Genomic DNA, 24024 nt, shown 5'->3' on the forward strand with positions numbered 1-24024 from the left:
TATTATATTGAGGTCAGTCGTACATCAGTAGAGCTGAAAAAATAAAAGATAAAAATAATGTAAGAAAGAAACAAGCAAAAAATCCCTACTCCTATCTTCTGGTGATGAACTGATGTAATAGATGAAAAATATAACATTTTAAAAAATTTTACTTGGATTTAACAGAGGGGAAAAAATGAAATGAAACTTAAATGATTAGTGAATCTGAGATAAATGTTCCTTCAAATCATAAATATTTGATCCTAAGAGCCTTCCAATATGAAAGAAGATTATGGAAATCTTTAAATACTCTGGAAATAAGAAAATACAAAAAGACTGATCTAAAAGTAGAATATCTTTTTTTTAGAATAATTTATTGAGGTGAAATTTATGTAACATAAAATTAAGTGAATAATTCAGTAGAACCCACCACCTCTCTCTAGTTACACACATTTCCATCACTCCAAGGTAGAACACCTTACTTTTTAAACAGTTTCTCCTCATTCTGACCTCCTCCCAACTCCTGGTATCCATCAGTTTGTATTCTGTCTCTAAGGATTTATCTATTTTGAATATTTCATATAAACAGAATCATGTAGTACATGACCTTTTATGTTTGGCTTTCACTTGTAGTACTGTTTTCAAGGTTCATCCGTAATGTAGCATGTGTCAGTTATGTGTCAGTACTTTATGCATTTTCACAGCTGAGTAATATTCCATTGTATATATAATTGTTTGGTTTGCTTCCAACTTTTGGCTCTTGTGAGTAGTGCTTCTGTGGATTTAGGTGCACATGTTCTTATTTGAGCACCTGTTTTCAGTTCTGTTAGGTATATACCTAGGTGTATAATTGCTGGGTCATGTTGTAATTTTTTATTTACCTTTTTGAGGAACCAACAAGTTGTTTTCCACAGTGGCTGTAGCCTTTTATGTTCCCACCAACAATGTGTGAGGGTTCCAGTTTCTCCACATGTTGTCAAAACTTGTTATTTTCCATTTTTTTTTGATAATCAGAATATGATAGTGATAAATGACTTTCAGCAAAGTAACATTGTAGAGAGGTGATTATATTCATTATTTCTAATATAGTGATTATATATCAATTCAGAGTATCACTTAATTCTGCGTTCCGTGCAGAATTAACTGACCAGTAGAAATTGTTTTCCAGAACCAAAGATTTCTTAGTTTACTTCATCTTCTCAAAATCATACTGTATTTTGCTTCATATTTATACCGTTTTTTTCCCCCGCACGTGTGTATAGTTCTTTGTTTTTACCAGAGTTTTAAATTACCGTTCTTTTCGCTTAATGCTCATAGGAGGTCTGTGTCTCTCCATTTATGGGTAGCACACCACAACTGTACTTTTAGGCTTTAAAATGTATGATTTTAAATCGTAAAATAAATTTTTGTTAGGTTACCTACTGTCTTGTTGAAGAAATACATCACTTAACCTGGACCTTCTGTTTTAGTATGGACCAGAGCTTCGTTGGCCTTTTGTGGAACTGTTACACTCATTTCTTTTCATTATATTTCTGGGTTAGTTCTAATGATTCTTGTGTCCCATTGTCACAATTTAAATAAATTTTCAGAAGGTTAAATGGTGCAAGATGAATTTTCTGAGTTATGCATATTAGAAAATATTTTTATTCTCACAGTTGATTGATAATTTATCTGGGTATATATTAGTATTTCTAGATTTAAAATAATTTTCCTCAGAACTTTGAAGACTTTGCTCAGTTTGTTTCTAACATCCATTATTCCTCTGAGAAATTTGAAGCCAGTCTTACTCATTGAAGAGTTTTCTAGGAGATATTAACAGTGAAAACAAAATAGAGAAAAATTCATGATTTGATTACGCTTGCTTTTTAGGGTAGAGAGGTTGACAAGAAGCAAGATAAATAAGTAAAATATGTAGTCAGTTAGATAGTGGGGCTATAAAGGAAAATAAAGCAAGGAGGGGAGGTTAGAGAGTTAATAGCATAGGGGGACTGATGGAAATTGTAAATAGGGTGGTCAGGGAGTGCCTCCCTGAGAACGGAACACTTTAGTAAATGTCACATGGAGGTGACGGAGTGAGCACCTCAAGCAGAGCGAACAAGTAGTACAAAGGCCCTGACGTAGGAATATTACTGATGTGTTCAAGGAACAACAGAGAGGTCAGTGTGGCTGCAGCAATGTGAGGAGAGAGTAGTAGGGATTAAATTAGAGAGATAACTGGGAATCTAGTCTTTTAGAGACGTGCATTTGGTTTTTATTCTGAATGAGATGGGAAGTTATTGGCAAGTAAGTATCAACATCTGATGTATCGTTTAAAAGAATTACGTTCTGCCTGGTTGAGAAAGGATTGTAGAGGGAGCAAGGGCAGAAGCAGAGGGACGGTGCAGAAGGTTAGAGGTGAGAGGTAATTGTGGTTTGCACAACAGGATTTGCTGATGGATTGGATTTGAGTTATGAGTGAAGGCGGGGAGTCAGATACGCCTCTGGTAATGTTTTTGGTCTGAATAACTAAGGAAGATAAGAGTTTTATTTAATGAAGAAGGGGAAGCTTATAAAAGGAGTACACTGGGGGAGAAGGTCAGGTGTTTGGTTCTGGACATGCTAAGTTGAAGATGTTTATTAGACATTTAAATGGAGAGGTCAAGGAGACAGATACTGTCCCAGAGTTTAGGGGAAAGGTCTGAGATGAAGAAAAAGCTGTGAAAGTTATCAATTGTGGATGGTATTTTTAAAGGGGTAATATTGACGCAATCCAGTAGATACAGCTAGAGGCAACTGAAGGCCCCAGCTTTGGGGCCCTTTACATCTAGGGGTCAGGAGAAGAGGAATTAGTTGAGGAGGCCAGGGAAGGAAAACCGAGCTAGGTAAAAGGAAAACTCCTTTGGCTTTCGGAATATCTGAAAGCTCAGGAAGCTAAGTGGTGTAAATGTGCCAAGGAAGGGGGGTGATCATCCGTGGCACATGTTGCTGAAACGTGAAGTTTTACATGAACTGTGAATGGATTGTTGGATTTAGCAGTGGGAGGTCATTGGTGACTTTGAGAAGAGCAGTTTCAGTGGAGGACAGAAGACATACTGGAGTGGGTTCAGGGTGGAGTGAGTTCAAGGTGGAGTGGGAGGAGAAACATATGTGGCAACTTAAGGGGGAAAGTTGGTCAAGAGAGGATTTTTTTTTTTTTTTTTTGACTAGAAGAGAAGCAGCATACATCAATATTGAGGATGCCCCAATAAAGAGGAGTAAACTGATGATACAGGAAAGAGTAGTGAATTGCTGAAGCAAGGCGCACACGTGGAGAGACTGGCCTTAGGTAGGAGCATGGGTGGTTTATCCTTAATAATAGGAAGGCAGGCAGCACACACAGGCACAGATCCATCTGTAAAAATCTTCGGTCAAGCTTTGTGTTACTTCCGGGATATGTCACATACCAGAAGCGTCACGACTAGCTGCCTCCCACTTCTTTAGGCTTGTCCTGTTCAGCTTACCGCTTTGTGATTTTTATTGTAGTAACGTAGATGAATGGTGGTTTCCAGTTTAGGAATTTTGTATTTTAAAAAATTCTGTTACTATAATGAAGACATACAACAAGCATTTATGAAGGATGCACCTCTTGAAGTTTTTGAAAAATCTCAAATGTGTAAATATTTCTGGAGTATGTTCTAGAGAACCACCGAGCTACATTAGGATCAGAAGCAGAAATGCTTTCTCACACCAGCCTTAGGCAGCTTGTGGTTCAAATTAACTTATCAGAAAAATGATAAATTACTTCGTGTCCTGGATTGCTTGAACAAGGGTGAAATCATGAATGTAAAAATCTACGAATGCCTGGAGTCTATTGTGTTCCTTCTGACTCATATTTCTCCCAGTCACCTCAGCGCAGGAGCACACTTGATAAATACGGGATACAGTGATAACGTTAGAGTTCCAGCATTTTCTTCCTGGTATAAGGTGATCTCTGGGATCACTCTCATGTGTTTCTGAAATGGAATAATGTTGCTCTTCCTACCCATTCTTGCTCAAGTTCCCAGTTCTCGATAGTGATATAACTTCCCCTCTGGCTGTAGGAACTGCTCATGTTGTCTTGGGACATGATTCAAGCAGCGTGTGTGCTGTGCTCCAGTACTGTAGAGTTTAAGTTAGGAAGGATAACAGGTGGGAAAGGAATTAGGTGACCCTTGAACAAGACAGGTTTGAAATGCATAGGTCCATCTCTACGTGGATTTTTTCAATATAAATATAGTAAATACTGTAGTAGTACACGGTCCATGGTTGGTTGAATCTGCAAAGGCCTAGCAACCTTGTATACAGACAGCCAACTGTAAATTATATTTGAACTAACCCCTGCATTATTCAAGGGTCAGTTGCAATTGTGAGGCCAAAAAACTGACTAGCCTTGTGCTTACTTTTCCTCATAGCACCTCTAGTGGGTCCCTCTTGGGTTTAAATAACTAATTTTTATTCTTTGCAGACCCTGCCTTTTCCTAAAACCTGGCACAAGTTCCTTGGTCACTGGACTGGAAGACATTTTTGAGTAATATCTCATTTATATCCATACATTCACTTGTCTTCCTAGGACACATTTACTGAGAGTCAGTATATTTGGTTTACTGTCAGTTTACTTAGTTCTCTGTCTTTGGAAGCACCAACTGTTATGGAAGTAATAATTAGAAATAAGATGACTTCGGCTTCTTATAACTTTATTCTGATTCCCTCTAAAGGCAGGGTCTAGCTTATTGCATTCCCCTTTAAGCAAGAATGAAAGTTCTCTCTCATTTTTCTTTGGTATGTGCCCACATTATATCATGGTCTAACATGTGACATATAACTGTTATTTGTGGTGAGGCCACCCAGTACATCACGGGCTAACTCTGAGAAGGGTCTTCGGTGAGTTCTCCTTTTTACAGGCAAATAGTCAAGGTGTCACAGGCCACTCCTTCACCATCTTCTTGGCTGATTCCCTGTTAAATAACTTTATTATTTAACGTCATTTAACTTGTCTCCTTCCCTGGGCTTCACATATACATTTCTCCATTAAGCTGCCATTTTGTCATCTGGACTTGGCTTCTGTGTTTAGGTTGTTGACTTAAACCGGTTGCAGTGACTTTCCCTTTATAAGCACAGACTTGTTTTCAAAAATCCCAGCTATCTCATTCTGACACACTTGTGTTCCTTTGCACACTTGTGTTCCTTTGCAAGTTCCATCCTCAAACCTCCAAGTCCATCCTAATAGTTTTTCCAGGTTAAACAAAACAGTTAGCATCTCTGTGAGGTTTTATGCTAGTGGCATATTTTGAATAACACTTAAGAATGGTTCTTCCTAAATATTTTTCATTGTAAAACATTTTAAGTGGAGAAGATCTTTGGGAGTGTCAGGAGAAGATGAAAGGGTGATGCTCTATTTATAGACTCTAAAATGTCATCAGCTTCCAGAGTAGAATCAATTTGAATTCATCTATTCATTTGATCAACAAATATTTATTGATTGTTTACGCTATGGTGGGTATTGAGCTAACTATTAAATATGTCATTTTATGATGTTCTCCTTTTTAAATTGGATGACGTAAGGAGACTCAGTTTTCTTTTTTCTTTCTTTCTTTTTTTTTTTTTTTTTGCCTAGTTCATTGTGAATTTTTCTAGGTTTTCAATGTACACGCACCAGACATAACTCTCACTTTTTGATAATGGAGAAACAGCCAACTCTAGATAAAAATGAAATGTGGAAAATATGGAATCTGCTTCGCTTTCTCTCCCCCTTACTCACTTTTACAGAGACTTATCGGACAGTGAACTTGATCACCACTTTCACCTCCGCTTCCTTGCAGTTTTGCTAGTTTCTGTGGTACCTGGTAGACCTGAAAGGAGCATCATGAACTGGAAGGGAGACGTTAGGTGAACACGTAATTAGACAAATAGAAAAGGGGTCCGTTTTACGTGAGAGGTAACTGTATTTCTACTTTACATAGAAGTTTGAAGTTTTTACTTCAGGTTATTCCTGTTTAGTAATACTTTGTAGGCTGTGAACAGCTAACCCATTTAAAGGGGATTTTTAAAATCTTTAATTTGTAACGATTTGACCATTACGATGCTAATAACATTTTAATATTGTGACAGAGTAAGTTTTCCGCTATTAAAAATATGTTTTAAAAATTTTATAAATGCTTAAGAGTTACTTAATTTCTTCAGTGTGTAGGGAATATTGACTGAAGATATCTTGAAAGCCTAAATTACTTGGAATATATTTGAAACCTCTCTTCTCATGTACTTGTCTTCAACATATTTTTGGGTCATTTATAGTATAGGCTTAAAGTTTGAAGTTTTACATTTTTAGTCTTATAAAGACTTATAAATATGTTTCTGTTAGTACTATTGGAACTAAATAATTTTATCCACATAATTGTCCTTCAGCTGTAGCTGTCTAGAATAAAATTTCTTGAAATAAGCAGTCATTTTCCATTTGAAATAACCATTTAGAAATGTTTTTCATCTGATAACATGTATTTTATTCTTTATAAATAGCACAGAGGAATTGAAGTATTTATGTATCTAAGGGAGGTTATCAGCTCAAGTTCAATAGTATGTTTGACATTATTAGGCTGAGGATATTTTATAATTAAAAAAATAGGTTTATTACTACTTTTGTAAAATATGTGTACTTTTGTTATATCTTATGTGTTAATCTCATTTCCTATTGAAGTCACCGATTGAAAGGGAATTGTGTACCAGTGAGGTTCTAAAACCTTGACATTATTTTAATCTGATAACAAATGGGTTTAAGTTCATGTTCTTTCATTTGTTGGCAACAAATCTAAACCTGTATTTTTTGGATTTATGAGGATAAGTCCTGCTTTGGCAATCTTGTAGATCCTCAAGAGAATAGTTAAACAGTGATTAATCATTGTTTCTTCACTGAGTGTGCAGAAAAGAATGGAAAAGCTGCATTTCACACTTCTGAAGCAATTAATCCCCATGATCTTAGCCAGGTTTGTCTTGTAGATAAGTCGGGATACAAAACGCTACCTAATTTATCAATGTATGCATGCCATAAAGTATAAAACACACAATTTATTTCATATCATTTATAGTCAAATGTAAAAAAAGAGTGACTTTGCCATATCCAAGAGTGTTTCCTACATTACCTTCATATAAACTAAGTACCAGAGATTACAATGGGATTCCTGTTTATTGTGCACATCTGGCGCAGTCACTATGCATTTTCTCATTCACTTGCTGGCATTTTTAGTGATTGTGGCATAAATCACCTTGCTAATCAGAAACATAAGTGACGGGAAGTCATCTCCTTTTTTTGAACAATGGGAAAAAACATATGGCTTCTTAGACAGGACTTGGCTGTTATACTATTTATGTGGCATTATATTCTGTATTTAGAATTTCATATTAATTGCAGTGATTTGATTGAAGGCACTGAACACCCAGGGCTTGTGGTCAAAGTATTTGTTTTATATCATTTTCATAACAAGTAAACAAAAAAGGGTAAAATGACATGCCTTGCATTAAATTTTTTTTAAAATAAAAACTACTCTGTGAACAGTTTTAAGATTAAGACAAATTGAAGAAAATATATATATATTTAAAAATGTGTGGATGTTTCTATAGATGCATAGTTATAGTAATTACAAGTTAGTTTTTAATTATACCTATTTCAAGTCACTGCATAGGTAAGAATAAAAATTACTGTCCTTTAAGTGCTAAACTGTAATCGACAGTAGTTTGCTTTTCTGGAAGTACTATTATTTCAAGATGGGTTGCATTTTTGGATGAATTGTTGTTTATTAGTTGGAACCATATACAGCGTATACTACAGCTAAAAGAAATTTATATGTGCAGTGCAGACTTTAAAGACCACCCTCAGTGAATTTGTTGCTGCTTGGTACAGAATGCTTAGTCTAAATTTGGAGTTTTTTTTTTTTTTTTTTTCCTCCATAGGTAACTTACTTCTCAAAAGGTAGTGAATATAATGGCCTTTTATACTTATTTGACTTTATAATACTTAACCTTTCTATCCCTCATCACTTTCCATTTTCTTACGTGGGTGGCAGGAAAAGATTTATTTTGAACGTGTAAATTTCAAATGCAAATTTATTTGTTCAGAGAACGTTATGTCTTTTAAAGTTTGTTTTCTATATTACATTTGACTATAGATTAGTGAGGTCAATTTTAAAATAAATACATCAGAACCTGTTTATTCAAATGTGTGTTATTCCCTTTGAAATAGTCCCCTTGGGAAGATGTATACATAATCCATTAATCAAAGTATTTTAGCAATGCCGCTTTTTGAATTCAGTGGAATTGATGTATAGCTGCTCAAAATGGATATTTTGAAGGGAGATAAGATTCATTTTGTGTATATATGTGCTAGTATTTTTGTTTAAAATCAATCCATTATAATGGCTTGTACTGCAGCTTGTATATATCTTGTAGATAATTGGACTCTCTGAATAGAAATAGAGTTTTAAAAAACTGCCTGAATTTTAAATAAATGGTCATACTTATCCATTTTGTTTTAGAAGTCTTTTATGTTATTGTTTCAAGGACCACCTGCAGTAGGAGTCCACAAATTGAATAAATGCAACATAAGGAGAGGTTGTTTTTCCCCCGCCGTTTCGTTGCTTATTTCAAAAAATGCCACCATCCAGATTCTCTAAGGGAATAGTGTGCTATTTTTTAAAATATATTTATAACTGAATTGAGGCCTTCTTTCTAGATTAAAATTATCCAGTGCTTAAAATTACCTGAAATCTACACCATACTGCCTCAATCCTTGTCCATTTTTATTTCCTTTATGCCTTTAAAGCCTCTTCTCTCTCCTTTTAAAGATCGAGTTGTATTTGTTGTAAAGAATAATTTTTAAAGCATAAAATTTAAAACACACATGTATTTCCTTTTTCTTTACGAAAATATAAAAATTCTAGGATGACTGGTTGTTAAAATCCAAAAAATAGGCAATTTATGAGACGGCTAAAAGTATCAAAATAGATAAGGAAAAATAAGGAGCTCTATTTTTAGTGACTGAAGACTTTGGAATTTGTTAGTGTTGGAGCTTTGAGGAAAATTTTCTCTCATAAAATGCTTGTGGTAAAAAGTATATTATCCTGAAGTATTTGCTTATTCATCATGTTTATAAAGCCAAGGATTTAATTTCTAAGTGTATATCAATTTTTGAATGAAATTGAACTACCAGTAATGTTGATGTTCACTGCACATTTTCTGTAAAATGTGCTTTTGTTTTCAGAGACCTTGCATTATGTTTTTTCCCTCTAGTCCATTCTTTGTCTTATTTACATTCATACTTTATTGGTACAGATTACCCTCTAATGTAGAGTCTGAATCCAGTGTGGAACTTGCAAGAAAAGTTATTGTTCTTTCTTGCCTGTGTTCTCGTGGCATAAAGAATGGATCCTCCCATTGTAGGGATGACTCTCTGGTGATCCCCAGCCAGGCGGCTTCTTGCTTGCTCTCCTCTCTCTGGCCATTCTTTTCCCACCCTGGTGTCGGTCTGGAAATGCCTTTCGGAATGCCGACAGAGGAGGGATGCCTGCTACTGCCCGACGTGCTGCGGGGTGGGTGATGTGACGCTGCTGGCCTGATCACCCTGGAATTCAGATAAAAAGGGTAATTTGTGAAATATTTCCCCCAAAGGGAGGCTTTCGTTTGTCAGTGGGCAAGCTGCTTTGAGTGACACACATAATTCAGGAATTTTAATGTAAAGTTTTTAATGGAGTATATTAAATATGAGAAACATGGAGCACGAAAGGGCAGTGCATGTTTCAGTAGTTGTGTGTTTTGTTTTAGTGTTTAAGACTCCTTCTGCACAGCATGTCCCCCGTGTGGCCCTTGCTTGTGTTCCTTGCAGGGGTTCAGCCACATCTGGGCGTGGCTGGCCTGCCACTGGTCTTCGATGTGTAGGAACAAAAGTGAAAATTTTGTAAAGAAAAAATAAAGACTAAAGAGCCAGACCTGGTGATGCCATCTTGGCTGCTAGAGAAGGAGCATTTCTGAATTTGGCCTGGAGTCTGTTTTGCTTTCGGGTCTAGACCTCTCAGGCCTTGCGTCAGAGACCACTGGAGATAGAGGGATATCTGGGCTGTAAGAAAAAGAAATTGAGAAAGAACAAGAGAACAAGGAGAAATATAAGATGTTTGGGGACAAGTGGCATGGCCCTTGTACCCTCTAAACTGAGAGTCCAGTAGAAAGGCATTCTTTCCCCTTTTTTGCCACCATCCACTGAGTGACTGGCATTTTACGGACCGCACTGCACTGGCCGTGTTAGAGAGGTGGGGGAGGGGGGCTGGGTGACGGCGGTGCTGCTGGATAAAGCAGTGGCTAGCGCCCAGTGGAGGGGAAGCAGGCTGCAGCGAATGGGGCCCTGTGGGTGACAGTCGCCACCGGTGATCAGCAGTCCAGAGCAGAGGCAGTACCTGGCGGGGGGGAACACATGAGGCCCACCCAAGCTTAGTTTGGAGGGAATGGAACCAGCAGACCTCAGATACCACCCAGAGAGGCACAAAGAGGAGTGAGTGATAGACGTGCCCTGGGAGGTGACTGCCAGCTGACTGGTCTGGCTCATGAACACATGTGAGACACCTCAAGATGACTCCCGGAAATGTTCGGGGAACAATAATACAGGAGCCTGGAATCCTGCGCTGTGGGTTGTATTAGTCAGAGTCCTCCAGGGAAACAGAACCAAAAGGATCTGTATGTATAAAATACAGACATTGTCTCATGCAGCTTCGGGGCTAAGAAGTCCCCTGATCTGCTGCCTGCGAGCTGAAGAACTAGGAAGACCTACGGTGTGTGATTCATGTTGAGTCTGAAGGCCTGAGAATTGGGGTGATGGCATGGGGAATGGGCGAGATGGACTAAATCCTGGTCTGTGTCCAAATATCTCAGCCTGAGCTAAGAGCGCGAATTTGCCCTTCCTTCACCTTTTGTTCTGTTTGGGCCTTGGATATATTGGGTGATGCCCACTCACATTGGCTTCTTAAAAACTCAGTCTACTTTAAATGCTAATCTCTTATGGAGACACTTAACACAGACACACCCAGAAATGATGTTTTATCAGCTACCTTGGCATCCCTTAGCCCAGTCAGGTTGATGTATAAAATTAACTATCACAGGGGTGAAGACAAGACAAGAACCAGCAAGTGTGAGTTACATTTAGCCCATGAGAGAAGAGGAGGGAAGACAGGTTGGGGAAGAGGAGTCTCAGACACCAGTGCAGCTTTGAGAAGGTCCCAGCCAGACCCGTGGTGCGGGGTGGTGGGCAGTGGGCAGAGCACATGCTGCCTGAGGGATGCCCTGTGTTGGGTGGGAATGGGCTCCCCTGGCATCCCTCTCTCTGGCATGAGCACTGTGGTGGATCCAGAAGGTATGACAGTGGACGGCACTCCTTCCAGCAGCTTCTCTCTGAGTGGTGCACCTCCCTGACAGCCACAGCGCCTGTGGGTGTGTTTCAGCTGGGTGGAAATGTGGAAGGAATTCCTATTCGTCCATTATTTCCTCTGCTTTCAGCAAATGGAGTGTAGAGTCAGAGAAGGCAACTGAGACTGAACAAGTGTTGGAGGGTTTTCAGGAAAGACACAGCTGATAGGCATGGAGCAAGAGAGGACATTGTACTGGGAAAAGCTTAGTTGCAATAGTAGCTCAGATAGTCTAGTTCTGATAGGGAAGGAAGGGAAACTAGAAGGGGAAGAGGGGATTGAAATGAAATGAAGTCAAAGAACTAGGTGTTTCAGTGAGTTTGAAAGCACTTGTACTGAGTGAGGGACTAAGAGAGCTTAAGGATAAAGGGAATTGTGGAGATACAGTGGTATATTCGTTTAGATTAATAACCAAACTCCAGGAAATACTGATGCATTTAAATTCCATCATGTGAATTGGGAGTAAAATTTTTACTGACAGAAAATGACAATTATGCATCATAGAATCACATTGTGGAATGTATACATCATAGAATTACATACCATGAGAAGGTATAAAGATAACATAATTACTTAGCTTTAGTAGTGTAACTTTTCTGCAAAGTGGTTTCAAAGCCACTTGTGTGTCAAATTGCTTGATTAACTAAAGCTAACAGGTTTTTTTTCCCCCTAAAAACTTGGTTTTCTGTGAGTTTTTCAATTTATCTAGTAACCTTAGAAAATGTTTCGTGTCTTTTTCTTTTTTTTTTTTTTTTGCAAAAGAGAAATGAGTGAGCTCTCCTCTCCTGAAGGGTTTGTCTTTATACCCGATAGACAATTTAGAGAAGTGACAAAACATTCAAAGCATGTATAGCCAAACATTTCTTGAACTGAAAGCAATAAAGGTAAGATAACAGTTTTAAATACATACAAACAACTTTTCAGTAGCTGTCCTTTTGCAGAAGGGAGTCAGGAGTGGCAACAAATAATTTAGGTAATTAAAATAATACAATAAGATGGATTGACAGAATGATGGACAGATAGACATTATAATAAAGCAAATGTACTCAAATGAATTGAAGATTCTAGGTGGGCGTTCATCTTTTCTGTATATTTGGAAATATTTGTAATAAGATGTTGAAAAACCAATATCATAGCATCTGCAACTTTGAAACACTTAAGAAAGTGAGGGTCTGATGGATAGACAAGTAAAGTAAAATGTCAGTGTTAGAATCTAGGTGGTGAGTATATGAATGTTGACTGTAACATTCTTGTAAACTTTTCCGAATTTAAAAAATTTTCAGAATAACATGTTGGAGGAAAAGTGTCATAAAGAGAACAGTGTTTGGCATTAGAGATCTGAGTTCTGACTGTGTGACCTGAGACAGGATGGGGAAGAAGAGTTTCAGTTAACAGTGCAACTTTGAGAAACATAACTCATCTCTGAGCTACAGTTTCCTCGTCTGTGGCTTCAAAAATTAGAAAATATTTCTGTCAGGCAACTGGCAAATGATAGTCAGGAAATGCCTCTGATTATACCAAAGTAATAAGCTCCAAATTTAGGAATCATATCTTGGTTTTGGGTTAATATGTTTAGAATTTCTGGATATATGGGCATTTAATTATTTGATGGAACAGGGATGAGGGTGAGAGGTCAAAGTGCAAATTTTTATTATCAAGGCTGCTTAATTTCACACACATGCTGTCCGTGCGCCATGTTTGGAGCCTGTATGTTTTCTGGCTTAGTCTCCAAGTTAATCAGAACTTGTGCCCCGATTAACTGATGGCAAGTTAGAACCATCCTTATACAAAGGATGGAATCTCTGACTTTCTAGTAACCTATCAAGGAAAACTTGACAGCCTTTAAAATTTTTTTCATTTTGTAAATTGCATAAATTCTCCAAACGGGATTTACTGTATTCCTGTCTTAATTAGTAGTTCCATCTAAATATATGTATACCATACATCAGTGTGAAGTTTTTTCAGTTACATTAATTTTTAAAGAATGTATAGTAAATGTAAATCATATTTACTGCCAAATATATATTTACATACATATTTATATAAATATTTACTGCTTAATATTCAGTAGTAGCTTCTCCATTGATGACTTTCTTTTTCTTTTTTTGTCTTATGAAAATCAGTTATTTCATTTCTTTGTAAGAAATAAACTTAGATTTCTGGTTTGTTTGAACTTTGGCCTCAAGTGCATTTATAAAGTACAATCCTCTTGTTTTTTAATTTGTTCTGTTTCATATGCAGGGTGGATAAAAATGACTGAACTTTTTATATTTATGTAAATTTATTTAAAATTAATTCAAATTTACTACCATATGCCTCAAGGGCTAAACATAATATAGACTATTATAATCATTTATATAAATTGGTTTTAAAAACCAGTTCAATATGTTGAATCAATATGTCATGAATTTCATATCTATGTAGTTGTCATCCTAGTAAATTCCATGGCATGTACTTTAACAGCATACAGATTTTAAGTAAAATTGAATAGACTTTTCTAGCCTGCGTTATGGAGGAACTTCTGTTATCTTCTAGTTGACTGATTTAGTATTAGAAAAGAACCGTGCTACTTAAATATGAATCAGCTGTATTTTGTATATCCATCAAATCTTTTTAGGACAGAGTTTTTATCTCTCAGCAGTATTTACTGGTTGTCCTTCATTTGCTATTCTTTGTGTGATACAGGATAACATGAAAATAAATATTCACTTCAAAGGATTGTTCAAAGACTGTCCTCGTTTTCTTTCTGTGGGTATTTGCCAGTCTGTGGCTGCAAATCATTATGAAACTTGAGGGGAATGACAAAGCATCTTTAAACCCATGTACATTTGTGTATTTAGTTAGTGTATTTTGTCAGAGACTGAAAGTACATTTACTTATGTGTGTGTAGGGCAGATCTTTGATTTTTTTTCCAACTATAAAATTTACACAAACTTTATTCTTTAAAATATGTATGGGGCTTCCCTGGTGGCGCAGTGGTTAAGAATCCGCCTGCCAATGCAGGGGACACGGGTTCGAGCCCTGGTCCGGGAAGATCCCACAGGCCGCGGAGCAACTGGGCCCGTGCGCCACAACTACTGAGCCTGCGTGCCACAACTACTGAAGCCCGCATGCCTGGAGCCCATGCTCTGCCACAAGAGAAGCCACTGCAATGAGAAGCCCGCACACCACAATGAAGAGAGGCCCCCGCTTGCCTCAACTAGAGAAAGCCCGTGCGCTGCAACAAAGACCCAACTCAGCCAAAAAAAAAAAAAAAAGTATGTATGTATGTATTATTTTATTAATTATTGAAGTATAGTTGATTTACAATATTATGTTAGTTTCAGGTATACAAAATAGTAATTTGATATTTTTATGGATTATACTCCATACAAAAGTACTGTGAGATACTGAATATATCCCCTGTGCTATACATTACATCCTGTAACAAATCTGTGATATTTTTTGAAATTAAAAAGAGTATCTTCGTATTCAGATAATTAGGGATCACTAATATACTAGGAACTTCAAGTGTTCTGTAATTTACATGAGTAAAATTTAAGCATGAGTACAGTTTTGGCAACTTTAGGAAGGAATAGATGTAAGGAAATATTGGTAGACAAAACAGGCAGACTTATTCTTGAGCAAAAACCTAGAATAAGAGTTATGAATTACAAAACAGTAAATATATTTCCTATTGTCAAATAGAACAGAAGGTTCCTTTTTATTCTTATATGCAGATCTTTTTATGATTTAAATTTTATTCACTTAAATTCTGGTGAAAATTTCAAATATAGGAAATTTAATGTAAGCAAGTGTTAGATATTTTTCACTGGCCTGAATGTTAAACAGTGCAGTATAGTACTGTTTCTATGTAAGTATAAAAATCAGGTAATTTTTAGTATAAGCTAAAAGTTAAATGCTATTTAATGCTTAACAAAGAAATATTTAATGACCGTGTTCTCTTTTCATAACCAAACTGTGTTGACCTGCCATTGTTTATGTTTATAAGGAATTAGAATAACTTATTTTTAAAAAGAGTGATATACACCTTTCTTTAGCGATTTGTCATTTTCTCTGTTTGCTCAACATAAAATGGCAATTTAGTGTATTTCTCACATTCTTGTAGAATTTGTTTTCTTAAACATGTGCTTGTTAGGGTCATTTGTTCTGAAATTTTTTCTTCCTACATTCAAAAATGAGTGAAAAATGTAGAAAAAGGTTCACCTTTAAGATGTCGTCTTTCTAAATGCTTTCTAGAACATTATTACCAAAGTCTGCTATATTCTATGAAGGGAAGAGGTAGGAAGAAAAGAATTAGTATCCCATCTTAACTCGTCATTTTGGTTCAGTAGGTCAGGGTCTTTAATTAACTTTGTGTAATCTTAGAATTTTATACCTGGATCCTTCTCATCCTTTAATATCTTCTGGCCTTTTATACTTGTGTGTGGTTTTTACCTTGTCAAATATAGGTATATTTTGTTTATTTAGACCAATTTCTAATTGTCTTCAGAAAGCATTGAAAGCTGAAGACTCTAATTTATTTTCAGTGTGTGTATTTACTGCTGTGCAGTATATACATTTTATATTTATGTCAGGGAAGGGTTGCAGAGGGGTGCTTTGGAACCACCTTTTCAGCTCTGAATAGCTATTGTGTACATATGGTAAGGTACTGCTGCTTAACAATTAGTAACTGCTTTGATGAAACTAAATTACATGTTTAAGTTCCCATCAGGAAGTCGCTTCACATATCTGTATTAATGTATTCAAGGCTCGAGAAGGAAAGTTAATTTTCCAGCTTAAATATTTAATTCAAGCTTAAAATTTAGTCTGTAATTAGAGCTCCCAAATGGCAGGAACATGGAGTATTTGTCCATTTTAATTAGATTGTTGTTTACCTATTAATTATATATCATATCTTGTCATATAGTTTTGATGGTAACAGATGGTGCTAGGAGTTAGTAAGGGTTTGAACAAAATAAGATTCCACATGATTTATTAAGTTGCACTTTATTAGTGAGTGGTCTGCTTTAGTCAGGGTATTCTCCTGAATAAGAACTGTGCAACATTTCACTAATTTTGATAATTATTCTTTTGTAGAAATGTTGAAGACGAAGTCTGAGATGAGTGATGTCTGCTTAGAAACAAAATGGATTACTTTAGGATTCTTTTATTCTTAAAGAGTATGTACTGTCAGTAGTATAATTGGTATGAGGTTTAGTGCATTTTGCTAAGACAATGTCAGGGAATCAGAATTTTATTTATTGGTAAAAATGTAGACGTAGGGAATGTTTTATATATATATGGTAATGATTTAGGGTATGAGAAATAATAGGGTGATGATTCAGTTATTTATTTCAAACACATGCCTTCTCTGAGTATCGAATTTAACAGGAAGACAAGATTTTTTGTTTACCAAAATATCTAAGAGCAGACTCTGTCTCCTAGTGAAGTTGATCTACAGAATTTCCTTATTCAAAAAGTCAATGCCAGATCAGCTCGGTGCTTTGTGACCACCTAGAGGGGTGGGATAGGGAGGGTGGGAGGGAGACACAAGAGGGAGGGGATATAGGGATATATGTATACATATAGCTGATTCACTTTGTTATACAGCAGAAACTAACACACCATTGTAAAGAATTATACTACAATAAAGATGTCAAAAAAAAAAAAGTCAATACCAACTAAATGGAACGGCCTTCTAAGTTTGTTTATACAAGATTTTATTAATTTTTGTGTTACCAACTCAGCTTCCTAAGATGAATTAATTATACAAATGCATATATGCATGCATGTATGGAGAGAGAAAGAAAAACAGAGAGGGGAGGAATAAAGGGGGGAAAAGAGGGAGGGTTTAAAATTTTAATCTTATACAGTTTGTCTGCAATTTATTCTAGTCCTTTAGTATCATTAACTTAAAAGTACATTTGGTTGCTATTAAAGTTCTTATGTCAAAAACCTTGGTCAGTGTTTTATAGCAAAAAGTAAATAAATGGAAGGCCCAGCCCCACTTTTACTAATTTCAGTGTTTGCTCTGGAGGGGCTCCCTGATGTGTATCAGATCTTCAAAATTATGGACTTCTGTTACCTGTGTTAACCTTCAGTAAGCAGCATTGTTTTTTGTTAGTTTTATTTTATCTTGTTTTTATATTTTAGTTTGTCTACACTTAAACCATGTCAGTTTTTAGAAATATATTTGTCTTTTGATGTCATCACTAATTCTTTATGGTGGGGTGGTGCGTTAACACCAAAGAGTATGATTCCACATGTTCACAGTAGACGGTTACAGATGTGTGTGTAATACAGGACTCTTATAACGTGTGAAATCCTCATGTAACTGAAATTATCACTTTAATGAGGCTTTAGTTTCATGGTTTTTCCCCCTAGAATGTTGAGTGCTTAAAAACTGATCTCAAATATTGTGCTATAATGTTATAATATAGGAAGGATTCTGCATTATATTTACAGTAATTAGAAGATCAAAGGAGAAAATTATTTTTCATTTAGAATACATAACAGCCTTAGTTTGAAAGTTTGAACTTTTAACATTTCTACCCTTTGTGAAAATGTGGGATTGTATATTTTTTTGCAAAATTTATCAAATGTAACATGTACTTACTTCCACACCAAAAAAAGAAAACTAAATTGAAACATATAAATAAATGAAAGAAATTTAATTTCTAATTAATTTTAAAATTAAATATAGTTATCTTTTATAAAGAAATGAGATGATAACTTGATTTCTTTGTTTTTAAAGCATATGAAATATACCATACATATATTCTGTTATTTCGTTTAATCTGGGGAAATGAATGAATGAATGAATGAACAAATAAAGACTATTTGGTGATTGTTAACAGAAATAGCAAGTGAAAAGAGAAATGCTCTTTTAGGAATGAGGCTTTCTTTTGGGTTTCTTCCCCCACAGCCCCTGGCCCACCACTTTATCCCTTGGGAAGACTTTTATTTCACCAGCCAACCATGTACATATATAACTTTTCCAAAGAAAACGGCAGTACCGATTTATTTTTCTGGAATTATTAAGGTTCTTTCTTTCCTTGAAATAGCAGTGTATGAAAACTATTTAGGAAAATGTGGTAGTTGATAAATCAGTCTTATTCCTTGATACTGATTTAAACCACATTAGCTTTTTGGACTCAACTTTATTATTTTCTTCTTTTTTTTCACTCAGCAGAAGGGTGTTACTGTGCAATGTGGTAGGTTCAAAGTTAAAATAATCTGTAAGCAGGGTATTCAAGAGTTAAGAACTCATGAATTCATGTATGGATGCTACTTTTTTTGAAAGCACATAGGGGAAAAAAAAAGATAAGCATTTTCCTGTGCTGAGTGCTTCAGATAGAGAGGAAGTTCTGATGAGGAGCTCATCAAGGTGGTGGGGCACACTCAGGGAGCCAAGAGGCCTGGTGGGGAGAGTGGGTGAATGCAGAGTTTAAGTTTGTTAGAAGTACTCAGGCTTCCCAAACATTTCTTTATGCTTCTCTGCTTTTGCTTTTCTGTTCCTCTTGAATCAGATGACCTTGACTGGAACTCCTACCTAATCTTTCTTCAAGATTCAGATCAAATTTTCTTTCTTTCATCAAATACTTTAACTTACACCTTCCTTGGCACTTTGTGTATACACTTGTCATATTGAATTATAATTGTTAACATGTCTGTGTTCTTTACCGTATTGTCGGCTCTTGTGGCTTAAGGGCAGTATCTGAATTATATTTTTACCTCTAGTGTTTTTAGCACAGTGAGTGATTCATAATAGATGTTTCATAGATGCTGGTTAAAGGAATGAATAAAAGCATATCACTTCATACGATGTGGCTGTAATAAAAGAGTTAGAATGCTATGGATCTGTATGTGGGACCTTTGTGAATTTTTTTTAACTTTTAAATCATAATAAAATGTTTTCTTATAAAGAAAATGTCTGGGAGGTGATTTTTTTTTCTCCATCCGCTCTCCCCCAAATAAATGATCTTTATTTTTTGCTAACATATAAGTAGTCCATGTTTTTGGTAAAGATAGTCAAACAATACAGAAGTATATAAAATTTAAAACTACCTGTAATTCTTCCCCCAGTGACGAACAGTGTTTCTTGTTTGTATGTCCTTCTAGACTTCCCTCCCTCCCTTTTTAATGTCTTTCTCCTCTCATTCTCTTTTAAAAATTTTATCTACATAAGCCCTTTAAAGGTGCTTTTGAAATATGGGTTCTTCACTGGAATTCTTCACATCATGAATCTCTTTTTATAACCTTACACCATGCAGAATGTACTTTGGTAATTGCAGTAGACATTTTCAGACCTTTAGGTTGGACTTTCCTCCATTTTGAAAGACGTTTTTGCCCTTGATTCTACGATATTACACATTCCTGGTTTTCCTGTTTCTTGATGGATTATCACATCTCTTTGAGCTCATTTTCCTCTACTTGGTTTTTAAGTCTTTGCATTTCTCAAGATCCAGTGCTTTTCTCCTGTCACTACTTGTTCCTCTTGACAAGTCTCACCTGTGTCCAGGAGTTCAGTTAGCAGCTTCGTGTGACTCTCAAGTTGACAGCTCCAGCCTAGAGCACTGTTGACCTCCAGACCCATTTATCTCACTGTTTACTTGATATTTCTGTACTTGGACTCCACGAGAATTCTTCAAATCCAACAGGTCTACAATTAAATTTATTCTGTTCTTGCTTCATTTGGTCTTTATTTAGTTTCCCCAGTTTCAATCAGTAATATCTTTCTTCCCAGTTGTGCAACCAGAAAACTCTTTTTTTTTTTTAACATCTTTATTGGAGTATAATTGCTTTACAATGGTGTGTTAGTTTCTGCTTTATAACAAAGTGAATCAGCTATACGTATACATATATCCCCATATCGTCTCCCTCCCACCCTCCCTATCCCACCCCTCTAGGTGGTCATAAAGCACCGAGCTGATCTCCCTGTGCTATGTGGCTGCTTCCCACTAGCTATCTGTTTTACACTTGGTGGTGTATATATGTCCATGCCACTCTCTCACTTTGTCCCAGCTTACCCTTCCCCCTCCACGTGTCCTCAACTCCATTCTCTTGTAAATTAAAGACACTTCTGCATCTTTATTCCTGTCCTGCTCCTAGGTTCTTCAGAACCATTTTTTTTTTTTTTTTTTTTAGATTCCATATATATATGTGTTAACATACGGTATTTGTTTTTCTCTTTTTGACTTACTTCACTCTGTATGACAGACTCTAGGTCCATCCACCTCACTACAAATAACTCAATTTCATTTCTTTATGTGACTGAGTAATATTCCATTGTATATATGTGCCACATCTTCTTTATCCATTCATCTGTCGATGGACACTTAGGTTGCTTCCATGTCCTGGCTATTGTAAATAGAGCTGCAATGAACATTGTGGTACATGACTCTTTTTGAATTATGGTTTTCTCAGGGTATATGCCCAGTAGTGGGATTGCTGGGTCGTATGGTGGTTCTATTTTTAGTTTTTTAAGGAACCTCCATACTGTTCTCCATAGTGGCTGTATCAATTTACATTCCCACCAACAGTGCAAGAGGGTTCCCTTTTCTACACACCCTCTCTAGCATTTATTGTTTGTAGACTTTTTGATGATGGCCATTCTGAGTTGTGTGAGGTGATACCTCATTGTAGTTTTGATTTGCATTTCTCTAATGATTAGTGATGCAACCAGAAAACTCTTCATCATCATATTCAGTCCATCAACCAATGTCCCTGGGTCATATTCTAAATTTTGATATAGTTATGGATCTCTTTTGGACTTAGTTTCAATCTGTTGATCTATTTGTCTCTCTTTATACAGACCTTACACTTTTAAATAACTGTAGATTTATTGTGGATTTTCCACCTTGCAGAGCTATTTCCTTCATCTTGTTCTTTTTAAAAAATCCTAGGTGTTTTCAGGCAATCTACATGGGCTTCAGTATCTGTTTGTTAAGCCTGCCGCTTTCTGCCTTCTCAGTCCCTTTGGAATTTCTATTAGAATTGCATTAGAGGTACCGATTACTTTGAGGGGAATTTATATCTTCCCAATAACGAGTCTTCTCATCCAGGAACATGTTGTGCATCTTGACTTAATCAAATGCTATTTAAACCTTTCAAACAAGTCACACATTTTCTCCACGTAGTGTTTTTCACAATGCACTAAGTTTGTTGTTGCTCTTGTGCTGGGATATTTCCCGTACCTTCTTTTTGGTTTGTCTAGTGTTCAGCATAGTCCCTGGCACCTCAGGCAAATATTTATTGAATTTCGAGCAGTTTCGGGTACATAGGAAAGCTTTTTTTTAAGTCACTAGTTTTAAGCATTCTATAAATTAAAAACATTTTTTCAATTACTTAGGTTTTTGTACATAGTGAAAGCTGCAAATTATAATTCTGTCTTCCTTTTAAAGTTTATACTTCTTGTTTCTTTTATTTGACATATTGGGTTAGCTAAAATCTCCTTAACAATGTTGAATAAAATAGCCAATATCTTGACTTTCTGTTAAGAGAAATGTATTTATGTTTACCATTATATCTGCTATTTGTGTTTTGTTTTCCATAGGAATAAATGCTCTGTTAAGGAATGGAAGGTTTTTTTTTTTCTTCTTCTTCTTGCTTAGCTTATTTTTTTAATTAGGAACGAGTATTAAATTTTATTGAAGGTTTGCTACATTTAATGAAATGATATTATGGTCTTTTCTCCTTTAGCTTACTTATACAATCAGTTAATAGATTCTCTAGTAATAAATTGCCCTTGCATTTCTGGAAGGAATCCATCTTGGTTATGGTATTGTGAGGTCATTTGTTCTTGTGCTCTCTTTGTCATGTTTTGGTGTTATACAGTCATGTTAACATAAAATGAATTGCAACACTTCCCTTCCTTTTTTTGTTACTGAGCAGTTTAAACATAATAGAAATTAATAATTACTTTAAGGGTTGTTAAAATTTACCCATACTATAATTGAGGCGCCTTTGGTTGGGAGTGAGGGGAACTGTGGTGATAAAGGAAAATCTTTGACTTACATTTATGATTATCTTCTAAAATTTTGGGTGTATTCAGTTTCTTTGCAGCACAGTTTAGATTGTGAAAATTTGTTTTTTCTTAGAAAACTGTCCATTTCATCAACTTTCTTTTAATTTCATTTGGATCTTGACATTTTGGGGCACAAAGTTGTAGATAGTACTCTTTTTAACCTCTGTATTTTTAAAATCCTATTTGGGTCTGGTATTACATCCTCGTCTTGTTTCTATTATTAAAGATTTTTTCTTTTTTGCTTTAATTAATTTGCTCTTAACCTTTCCATTATAAAATGGAATACTGATACAGAAATGTATAAGAACAAATGTATATCTTGGTGAGTTATTATAAGACAAACATGGCTGTAATGATCACCCAGGTCAAGAAGTAGAGCTTTGCCAGCCACTGCAGAAGCCCTTCCTTGTGCCTTTTGCCAATTAAAGCATCCTTTTCTCTCCAAAATTAGCCACTTTCCTGACTTTCAGAATAATAACTTATTTAATTTTCTTTATGGTTTTTATCACCCACGTGAGCCTCTCCAGACACAACAGTTTAGTGTTGCCTATTTTAAAAAACTATTTTTGCCTTTTAAGTCTTTTTTAACCTGTAGTTTCTCCCTCCAGCACTTTTTCTTTACAAGTGATCTGCTGAAGAATCTGGGCTGTTTCACCTGTAGAATTCTCATGGTTCAACTCAACATTTTCTTCTATATTTTCTCCAAATTGGGAGGTCGCATCAGAGCTAGATTGGATTTAGGCTTAATCTCTTAGGCAAATTATAGGTGCAATTGAGTCCGTTCATCAGGAGGCACATAACACCTCTCTATCATTTTAACTTTGGCAACATTGATGCTCAAAGCCTAAATGCATTAACTCATTATTTCATTTGCTCTGCTGTGTTCTTCTTGTATAACCAGTCTAGAAGTGAAATTTGTTTCAATTTCTGGTTATCTAACAAGTATTTTTTGACATTTAAAAAATTCTAGATTTGTATTGTGGTCAGGAAATGTGGGCTCTACATTTTCACAATGTATGAAGATAACCTTTGTCTCCCCTTACATATGCAAATTTACAAATGTTCCATTGGCATTTGTAAAGAACTTTTATTTTTCTTTTGCTTGTGATTTCAGTATTTTATATTGAAATATTAAATCAAGTTTATTAATGTATTCTTCAAATGGTCTGTATTTTTATTTATGTATCTCTACCTGATCAACCAAATTATGGGAGTAGGCTTGCATTCTAGAAAGATTACTCTAGTACTAGTAGTTTTTTAGGACGGGTTGGAGGTATGACCGTTAGTGGAGGCATCAAGATCACATAGAATTTTAAAAATTTTGTTCTGCTTTTTGGCAGTTATCTAAGTGAGAAATGATGACTCTGAATTAAGATGTTGTTGATAGAAAGTAGGAGATCTTAAAATATTTAGGAAGTATTGATGTAGAAAGTGAGGGAGATGAAAGGGTCTAGTTTCTATTTTGTGTTAAGAGATGACAGTGTGGTTAAGCATGTGACTTAGAACAGGGGTTGACTTAAATCTGGTTCGTGGCTAAGTCTGGTCCGCCATCCATTTTTGTACAACACAAATGAGAATAGCTTTTACATTTTAAAATGTTTTTTA

General features: G+C 35.8%; 1 protein-coding gene across 1 annotated transcript in view; it reads left to right on the forward strand.

Moving 5' to 3' along the window:
- TBC1D5 (TBC1 domain family member 5) overlaps window positions 1-24024 on the forward strand; it is a 534463-nt gene that overhangs the window by 135067 nt on the left and 375372 nt on the right. The gene's annotated exons all lie outside the window — the stretch shown is intronic.

Source organism: Balaenoptera acutorostrata, chromosome 4 (assembly GCF_949987535.1).
Source record: "Balaenoptera acutorostrata chromosome 4, mBalAcu1.1, whole genome shotgun sequence".
Lineage (NCBI taxonomy): Eukaryota > Metazoa > Chordata > Mammalia > Artiodactyla > Balaenopteridae > Balaenoptera > Balaenoptera acutorostrata.